Below are 10,569 nucleotides of genomic sequence, written 5' to 3'. Positions count from 1 at the left end.
AAACCCGAGTATAAAGTCAAAACTGTGCAGGGGTAAAGAAGGTACGAAGTCGGCTTAACACACCTGATCTCTTGGAAGCAGATTTTACAAGAGATGTAATATGATCTTTCCAAGATAAGTCCCGAGAGAATGAAACCCCAAGTATGTTTAAGGATGATGCGGGATTGAGCTGGATGTTCTTAAACATTAGTGGGTACTCCTGTGGAAGATTTTGCAGAGTTGATAGGTGTAAGAAAATGAGTCTTTGATGCATTAAAAAAAAAAAAAAAATTCTTAACCCAGTCAGAGAAACGAGCCAAGTCAGACATTAGGTAAGCCACAGCCTCATCCCTTGTTTGTTAAAGTAACTGCTGAGATGGACGTTGCGGGAACCGAATGGAAAGGTGAAGGGTGGAATCATCAGCATATGAGTGGATAGGGTTATATGTACAGCTTAGATTCTTAGAAGGTCACTGATGAATAAAAGAGAGAGAATGGTGATAGGACAAAGCCCTGAGAAACACCACTGTTGACAGATATAGGGGAAGAACGGTGGCCATCTACAACAGCAGCTATAGAACGATCAGAAACGAAGCTGTACATGAAGGCACAGATAGGACAGAATCCATAAGAGGGCATTTTGGAAATTAAAGATTTATGCCAGACTCGATCGAAAGCCTTTGAGGTATCAAGTCCAATGGCAAAGTTTTCGCCAATGTCCCGAAAGGAGAATGACTAGGAATCTGAAAAGTAGGTGAGAAGATCACCAGTGGAGCATCCCCGACGAAACCTATACTGACGATTGGAGAGAAGGTCGTGATTGGGAAGATGATTTAATTTTTTTCTGTTAAGAACAGAGTTGAAATCGTTTGAGACACAGGATGGTAAAGCAATTGGGCGATAGTCAGAGGGTTGGCAATGGCCACCATTCTTTGGGACTGGCTGAATGAGAGCAAAATTCCAGCAAGAAGGAAAGGTACAAAATGATAGACAAAGATGAAAGAGTTTACCTAGGCTGAGTGTAAGCACAGAAGCACAGTTCTTGAGGACAAGAGGAGGGTCCCCATCAGACACAGATGCCTTGTTAGTATTGAGGCCGGTGATGGCAGGAAATACATTAGCTGAAGAAATTTAAATGTCAGCCATGAGGAAGTCAGATAGGGGAAGTGATGGAGGAACAGCACCGGAATTGTCTATAGTGGAATTGGAGGAGAAAGTCTCAGTGAAGAGATCTGCTTTATCAGTAGGTGAAATAGCTACAGAGCTGTGCTCGACATGATAATAGTGAAAAATACAGTTTTCCCCCCACACAGTTCATTGCTACTGACATTTTTCATTTTCATCAAATCTTTCACCGGTTACCTTCACTAATGCTGCAAAGCTTCAAGGTCTTTCCTTTTGCTCCTCTTTGTCAGTTCCTCCCTAGTCTCATATTATCAATCTGAAATTTCTTCGCGCTCCACATTCTTATATCATGTTCATGCCCATTCATCACATTTAAGATTTCCATGTACATTTTTATTACCTTGCTGATCCTGCTGAAATAAAATATCTTCTAAGTACTAATCTTCTCTCTTCCAAATATAATACCTCCCATCTCTCAGTCTTTTCGTGTCTCAAATTTCTTCGATGCGTCCCTTATGACAGTTACGATTTTTCAGATCCATTCCACTTTTTGCTTTGTCCTGCTCATTACTTTCACCCTTTCTTTATCCTCGTTCATCCTGCCTTACCATCTTTCTGATTTCAAGGCTTTCATAAATCGTTTATTACAAAAATTTTTACACCCTTTCCTTTCTTGTTTTGGTTAGGTGCCCTTGCGTAATTTTCCGTGTTTTTACTGTTAATTCTCTTGTTGTTAATAATATTCCTCTGTTCTCCAGTCACCTGAGTTCTTCACTTTTCGGAAAAAAGGGTACAGCTTTGTTGACCGTTTTTCTTTGCTCTCAGCTCATCTTTTCCTGGAATTGTGATGATAGTTTTTTGGGACCTCATTAAACCTCAAGTTCCTAGTAACAACTGTGCAAAAACCGGTCATCAAAACAAACATTAGCTCCTCCATTAGCAGGACATGTTTTTATGTATTTTTTTCTCTTGCTTTCGAAAAACAAATTTTTTCAGAACACTTGGAATGACATTAATGAAGAGGATTTAAATAATGTTTCATTACACACTTCAGAATAACCAGAAAAGTGCTCTTTGTGTAAGTTCGGAGAACTAGCAAGCGCAATGATATCACAATTTTCCTCTAATATCCTACGGCAAATTGTCGGCTATCAACGCAGGAAATAAAAAACCAGGAATTTCCTCAGGATCTTTATCCCAGGTTGATTTTCGGCTATTGATTAAACTTAGATTCACTCATTGAGTATTGTGGAGCATATATTATGAAACAAAGAAACCTAAAGTTTCTAGTATACCTCAAGTTTTGTTTGAGCAACACAGGTTCCATCGTCACACGAGTGGTAGTGTAAAACGAGACGCTGTAGCATTCATCACATATGCAATGATAAATTCTTCAGTCTTTGCTGTAAAGTTGCCGTGTCGACGAAACTAATACAATAAAGGCATGGTTCTTGATGAGATGATTAAAGCCAGAAATGAGGTGTTTTCCCAAGGTGACTGCATCATCAAAACTTAGTAAAAACATTAATGTAAAATTATAGGCGGAGCCTCCGATATTAAATTAGTAGAGTTTATGCCAAAAAACAAAGTGTTATGGCGGAAAATATAAATTTGATTTCGTAACTGAGGCGTTCACCGATTAGAGCCGAACACTCCTTTGGAAAACTCAAAAAGATGCCAAGGGGTTTCTTTGTCTTTATGTGTGAGTTTTTAGTTGGTAAAAAAATTGACTGGATGAATGTATCACATGCAGAAAGAATTTCATCTCTGCTTCACAAAGGAGTAAAGTTATTTGTTTCTGCTTAGCGCAACAGTTGGGTAGGGCTTGGCCAGGTCGGGCTGGGCCGCTCATTTCCAAACTTAACTGAGGTAAACATCGCTCGCTAGCTTTGTTTGCTCGCTCTTAATAATGACTATTTTGTGTTGTTGCAACCATCCAACAGTTTTATTCAAATTCACATCAACCACACCGTACTCATCATATGCTGTAAGTCTAACCAGTCTTGGTACTGTGTAAGTTTGTCGTCTCCTTACGAGTCGATAAAGAGATACTAAGAAACACCACCTGATATCAAGGATGAATCTTAATGTCATAGGACGTGATGTGAATCACGAAATTTGGTGCTTTACACAAGTTTCTTCTAGTCTAATTCTGTTATTTCTCTTGTTAACCTGACGTACTCCAGATTTCCAATTAACAAATATCACATTTGTATGTTAAGCTTTTAACACACACACACACACACACACACACACACACACACACACACACACACACACACACACAACCAACAGCCAAACATACACATGCAATATTACACAAATACAAAAAATATTGCATATAAAAGTTATAATACCACAAAGAGTCAGTGATGTTCTTCTACGTAAAGCCAAAAAACTAATTAAACACAGTAAGAAAGACCTTGAGGCGCATATCGTCAGTCTCAGTAAATCAAATCCCAATGAATTTTTCAGTTACATATGAAACAAAATAGTAATAAACCCAACAATCGGGCCCTTAATCACAGATAACGGAGAGCATACCGATAATGAAAACAAACTGGCGAAAATTCTTAATACAGTACTTTCTTCGCATCAGTAATTACAGCAGAAAATATACATACCATTCCTGCAGTTTTCCAAGTTCCTATAGAAGAGGGCAACATAATCAATGATATTACAATCAGTGATCACAATGTACTACTTGCAATTAGCCAAAAAAAAAAAAAAAAAAAAAAAAAAAAGTGAGAGAGAATAAAACACCAGGACCGGACAAAATGTCGCCACGTGTATTAAAGGAACTACACAATGAAATATCAAAACCTTTATCTGAACTTTTTAACTTATCACTAAAGAGCAGTTAGGGGGCCACATGAATGGAACTTTGCAAACATAACCCAAGTATTCAAAAAGGGCAACAAAGTGCAACCAGATAACAACCGCCCAATTAGTTTAACATCAGTGGTTTGCGAACTTCTTGAGATTATCATTAGAGACAAGTTTGTGATCCACCTAGAGACAATGAATCTCATAAAAGAATCGCAATATGGTTTTCAGAATAATCGCTCTTGCCTCAAGAATCTGTTGGACTTTTTCAATGCCATATTTAACATGTGCGATGAGGCTAAATCTCTTCACGTTGTCTACTTCCATGTTCAAAAGTCCTTTGGCAAAGTTCCATACAAAGGACATGTTCAAATGCAAAAGGCATATACATATAATTTTTTTTTTAATAACAGAATGGAGGACGGAAAAACAATTGAATAAAAAAAAAATAATCCATACACCAGATTACTGGTGCCCTCTGTTCACAAAATATCTGTAACAGTTGGACCTAAACAGCTGTGCGTTGAAATTTGGAGGAAAACAACTCTGGGGAAGCGAGTTCCAGAGAGATGCAGTTCGGGGAATGAAAGAATTCTGATAGGCAGAAGTTCTGCAATATAGCTGAGTGACATTCCAGTCATGAGCACTACCAGATGCCTGTGTAGCACGAGGGAAGGCATGGACAGGTGGCACCATGGACGCAACTTCGTCTGAGCATTTGCTAAAAAAATAACTGTAAAATAATGCAAGAGAGGCAACATTCCTTCGTACTTGCAGGGGAGGTAATTTATTTGTACTGGCAGGGTTGTTAATAATTCTAACAGCTTTGTTCTGAATTTTGTCTCGTTGTTTTAATCCAACCTCTCCACATCCATTCCACAAGGGTGAGCAATATTCAAGCTGAGAGTGCATATGACTCTTATAAATTATAGCTAACTGCTCATCAGTGAAGAAGTTACGGACTCTGTACAATAATCTAAGTTTTTTTTTAGGCGATTTTAGCAAGTGATCTAACATGAGAGGTCCAGCTGAGGGCATTGTTAAGTGAGACGCCAAGAACTTCAGTACTTTTGGAGATGGGAATATTAGTAGCACAGAAGGTAATGTACGAATCGGGCAATATCTGTCTATGAGTAAATTGTATATATTTAGTTTTACTAGCATTAAAAGAGACAGGGATGTTTTGTCCCCATTCACTGATCGTAGATAAGTCTTGATTTCTGGAGATGGCTGTACTGAGTTTAGAGGTAGAGATATCAGACTTTGTAAATGGGTGTCTGAGTGTGAATGAATTATGTAGTGTTGAGTCATCTGCATATGAATGGATGGGATTATGGGTGACAGATATGAGATTATCAATATGAACCAAGAATAGGGTGGGCGTCAGAACTGACCCCCGCGGCACGTCAGCGTTAAATGAGTGAAAATTAGAATATATATCATCTACTTTTACTCTTATTTTCCTGTCATCAAGATATGAAGAAATCAAAGGAACAAAAGACGTTAGTCCATAGCAAGGGAGTTTGGACAGTAGGGAACGGTGCCATACTCTGTCTATAGCTTTAGAAATATCAAGAGCTACTGCATGAGTTTCTCCATGTAGATCAATTGATTTATGGATAGTATGAGTTAGGAGATTTAGTATGTCAATGGTGGATCTTTCGTGGCGAAAACCATATTGTCAATCACTAATTAAATTGTTGGATTCAAGATGTATAACAGTGTGCTTATTAATTAAAGATTCAAATACCTTACCAAGAGAAGATGTGACAGCTATCGGTCTGTAATCAGAGGGGTCAGAGGAACTTCCTGTCTTCGGAATTGGGTGGATATTGGCTTCTTTCCATGAATTTGGGAATGAAGAAGTACGTATGCATAGTCTGAATAATTTAGCCAGAACAGGGGCAAGTTCAGGGGAACACTTTTTCAAAACAACTGGTGGAATTCCATCTGGGCCTGGAGCTTTGTTGGAAGGTAAATTGTCTAGGATTGACTTTACGTATCTTGTCTGTATTTTAAGTGGGGCAATTTCAGGAGAGTCAAGTTCTAGTACTGGGACATTCAGGCTGGTATCGTCTATGGTAGAGTTTCTGGCAAATGTACTGGCAGAAATATCCGCATTCCCTCGTGGGTCATTTGTAACGCTGCCATCTAAAGATTTTAGTAGGGGAATGGAAGATGACTGGTTAAAGTTATTATTGAATGAATTAAGAGTTGACCAGAATATTCTATTGTCATTAGGGTTATTAAGTAGTTTTGATGCTTGCTTTTGAAGAAAGTTTGATTTAGCTAGATTTATTTGATTTGCATGATTTTTGGCAATTTTAAATTGAGAGAGTGATTCAGATCTTTTTGATTTTAAGTAAGACTTATGTGCTAATGACTTTTGGGCTGTTGCTCTGGCACAGTTGCCATCAAACCATTTTGGAGAATTCGATCTTTTTTTGAACTGTTGACTTGGTATGAATAAATCCATACCAGCTACTATTAAGTCACAAATGTGGGCCTGGGTAGTACTGACATCACCAGAGAAGAAAGACTGCCATGGAATGGAAACAAGATAATTTCTAAATCCATCCCAGTTTGCCCTATCAAAGTGCCATCGGGTTACCCTGACAGGTTCAGAGTGGGGGGGTTAACTAATGAGGCTTTGATGAGTTTGTGGTCAGAGGATCAATCATCCATGTGGTGACAGTACCTCCATCCTGTATTGATCTGGATTATTTGTCAAGAATAAATCCAAGAGATGGGCATTATGTCCAGGATTATCAGGTATTCTGGTTGGTTGCATTACCAGCTGGGTGAGATTAAACGATTCTGCAGACAGCTCGCACTCAAGACCAGCGTTGTCAGTCCTGTCAGAATGCAATAACCATTCAACATTATGTATGTTAAAATCACCCAAAATGGAAATTTCGGTGCTAAGGGCAAGGTTAAGGTTACTCAGCTGTGTGGATATGGAATCAAATACAATGGGTTCCAAAGAAGCACTGGGGGAGCGATAAACCACACAAATGTATTTGGTAATATTTTGACAATTTAGTTTATAGAATGAGTAATCAAAACTGGATGAAGTGAAGCTTAAAATAGTGTCAACTGCATATTGGGATTTGATATAACAATAGGTGCCACCCTTGTTACGGAAGTTTGTAAGGAGATGGTAACCGGGAAAACAAAATGGGGATATATCAGTAGAGGGTGAGATTTGTGGTTCTGTGAGGAAAAGGGCCAAAGGAGATATGGACTGACGGAACAAATGAACTGAATTTAAATTTGTGGTAGGGCCGCGGATGTTGGTGAAGAATAAGGCCGCACTTTCACTTCTCCACTGACGAGCATTACCAGAAATTGCAACAGTCGCTGCCAGCACAGTTGCTTGATGGCGACCGGGAGGACCCTGTCCTGCCAGCCTTACCCTGCCGGTGGTGGCAATCCGAGGTACCACCTCTTCTGATAGTAAAATTGCAGCAGTCATTAATAAAGAGAGTGAATAGAAGGTATGATATGTTATGCGCATGTAGTGTGGTGTAGACAGTTGACGGTAGAGGTAATAAGAGAGCATGCTGGCCTACTCTCTGAGTAAGTGAATGCACTGAAAATGTTCAGCAAAGGGGGATGGTCAGGATCAAGTCCTGAGGGCTGGGGAAACGGGAGCTCCAGCTCTCCCTATCACCAGCTTGCCATCCACCTCGGGAGTACTGCCCTGTTCGACTGGTGCCGCAGTCTACTCCTACCATATAGGATTTCATGTGGTGGTGTGTTCGGATGGCTCAAAGACTGCCTCCCCTGACGAAAACAAAGCATTGTAATAAATGGAAAAGAGTCAAACTGAATACACATTCAATTGGAATACCACGGGGTTCAGTGTTAGGTCCTATTTTTTTCTAATATACATAAATGATACTGATGAAGGATTATGCTGTAAGATTTCAAAATTTGCAGATGATACTAAAATAGGCAACAAAGCAGATACAACACTGCAAAGGCAGGCAATTCATTAAGATCTTGATTAACTGTTTAACTGGACCCAAATATGGCAAATGGATTTCAAAATTAATAAATGTGAAGTACTAAACACTGGCAGTAAAAATGTAAGAGCAAGTTATAACATGGATAATGTCCAGCTTGATGGTGTAAACCATTAAAAAGACTTAAGAGTTAAAATAACAAATGATTTGAAACCAAGCAGACAATGTACAGAAGCTGTAAAAAAAATTAAAAGCAATAAAATATGATTCATAGAGAGAACATTTGAATACAAATCTGATAAAATCGTCCTCACTTTGTATAATTCGTTAGTACGCCTGCACTAGGAGTACAGCGTTCGATTTTGGTCACTGTATTATAAATGGGATGGAGAAACTAGAGACAGTACAACAAAGAGAAACAAGGATGGTATCTAGATTGAGAAATAAATTAAACGAGAAACATTAAGAAGTCTTGAATCTCTTTACCCCTACTAAATGCAGGTTACAAGGAGATTTTATTTAATTATTCAAAATATTCAAAGGACACGATAATATGGCCATCAATAAATATTTCACGTTTGATTGCTCAAACAGCACTAGAGGTAATGGTTATAAAATTAATGGTAAACGATTTCAGTAACAGGAAACTAAGCATATTTTCTTGGATATAGTTATATTGTAAATATATGGAACGAATTGCCCACAAATGTAGTCAAATGTGATACAATACTAACCCTGAAAAGTTGCTTGGATTATTGTCTGTTATATGACCTCTAGCTAAGTATGTTCACACCTGAATAATACATCTCTGTGGAGTAATGGCTACAAAATTATGGGAAGGTATTTCCAACCTCATGAAGCAAAATACTGTTCAGAAGTGGTATTTGGTAGTTAGGTAGTCTCGAAGTTTCTCACTGATTCCCGATGTTTACGGTAATTCCAGTACGAGTCGGAGTTGTCAGTTTGCCTGCTGTTTGTGAGCATAGTTGTTTCGTAAGTTATGCACTAATTTCTGTGCTCTTTTTTTCTCAATAATGTTTTAGTTATGTGATTGCTTTAGATTAAGTAATTTAAGTTTGCATGCTAAATAATTTACAGTATTATGTAATGTAAGAAAACTCTGGCATGTTGAATACACCAGAGCTGTGGAATAATGTAGAATACTCTAGAACATAGGAAACTTATATAAGGATGGGGAAGAGACTAGAGAAGTTCAGTCGATTTTCAGTTCAGTTTCAGTGTAATGCAGTGTCAGTGCAGTGTCAGTGAAGTTTGTGTATTTCTCGTACTTGTGAAGACAACGAAGTGTTCTTGAAGTTTGTATATCATCAGTGCTTGTAAAAATAGTGATGTGTTGTGAAGCATTAAATGTAACTGCAGTTAGTGAAGTTTGCATAGTTCCTGTGCTTGTGGGAATAGTGAAGTGAAAATAGAAAGCATTAAGTGTAAGTGTCTGGAAAATATAGACAGAGAACTTAAGAAGCCAATATTTATTTACAACACCTTGGCTGATCTTGTGTACTGCACACCTAAAGTCTGACCATAGGAAGAACAACTCACTGGACAAAGTCTTTCCTGTACTGAACTACTTCTGTTGGAGACTGTGACGGTTTAGCAACTTCGTAGCCTCTTGTACTGTGTTTTGTAGATCAGTTATACATATATTAGACTCGTGGACGAGCGGTTGTTATGCGTGAGTAGTTTTGTAAGTAGATAATCTTCGTTCCCTTTGTCATGCAATGACAGGAAAGGTAAAGATTAGTATGGGACTATTTTTATTTGTCTTGGAAATATTAACAAAGTCTCTCACACACGAGTGAAGTATACAGTAGAGTCTCGCTGTTACCTCCCCAGTCTCACTCTACCTCTCTCTGCCACCCTCTCGCCCCTGTTGGAAGCCTCCTTCTCCCTTCTCCTCCTCCTCTTTCTTTCCATATATAAGAACTTCCATCACGTGGGCTACACTGTCGTCGAAATGTTCTAGAAACCTGTATGTGTGTGTGTGTGTGTGTGTGTGTGTGTGTGTGTGTGTGTGTGTGTGTGTGTGTGTGTGTGGTCACGAGGCGCTGTTTGTGCTATTGTGCTGGTGTGAGACATTCCAGAGAGATGCTAACGTCAATTCCTATGGCCCTTAGGTTTAAAACTGAATTTTTGAAGAAATTTGCTGGAGGTATGAACTATTTGCCAGGTATAATCCCAGAATTACATAAGATTGTAGATCTTGTAAGGGAGCACACTACAAATCATGTGCTCAGCGAAATAACTGCTGATGTCTCCATTATTAAAAGAACATTATTAGCTACTTTAAAAAACTTAAACTGGATATGACAAGATGGAAAAATGACGCCAGAGCTTGTCGTAGTCATCATTGGTTATGTAGCTGCCTTGTGTAAATTACCTGGTAGGACCCTCAAAATTGCCAAGACGATCTAGTACACTCCAGGTATGTGCTTACCAGACTTAATGAACGAGGTAGAGCTGCAGTGTAGCAAAGCAGGGATGACCGAAACACAATCACTTTCTAGTAGAATGAGAGTACCTGAGACAGTATCAGCTGTGAAAACAGCTACAACTGCCCAAAACAGAGAACAAAATCGATCGCGACCCAAAAACAGACAGAACAAACAACCAAATGCATTGAGGCAGCGAACTCAAACACCTGGCCACAGGA

This window comes from Coenobita brevimanus, chromosome 46 (genome assembly GCF_032717465.1).
Source record: "Coenobita brevimanus isolate Jiangsu-jjx chromosome 46, ASM3271746v2, whole genome shotgun sequence".
NCBI lineage: Eukaryota > Metazoa > Arthropoda > Malacostraca > Decapoda > Coenobitidae > Coenobita > Coenobita brevimanus.
This window is presented reverse-complemented; position numbering follows the sequence as displayed.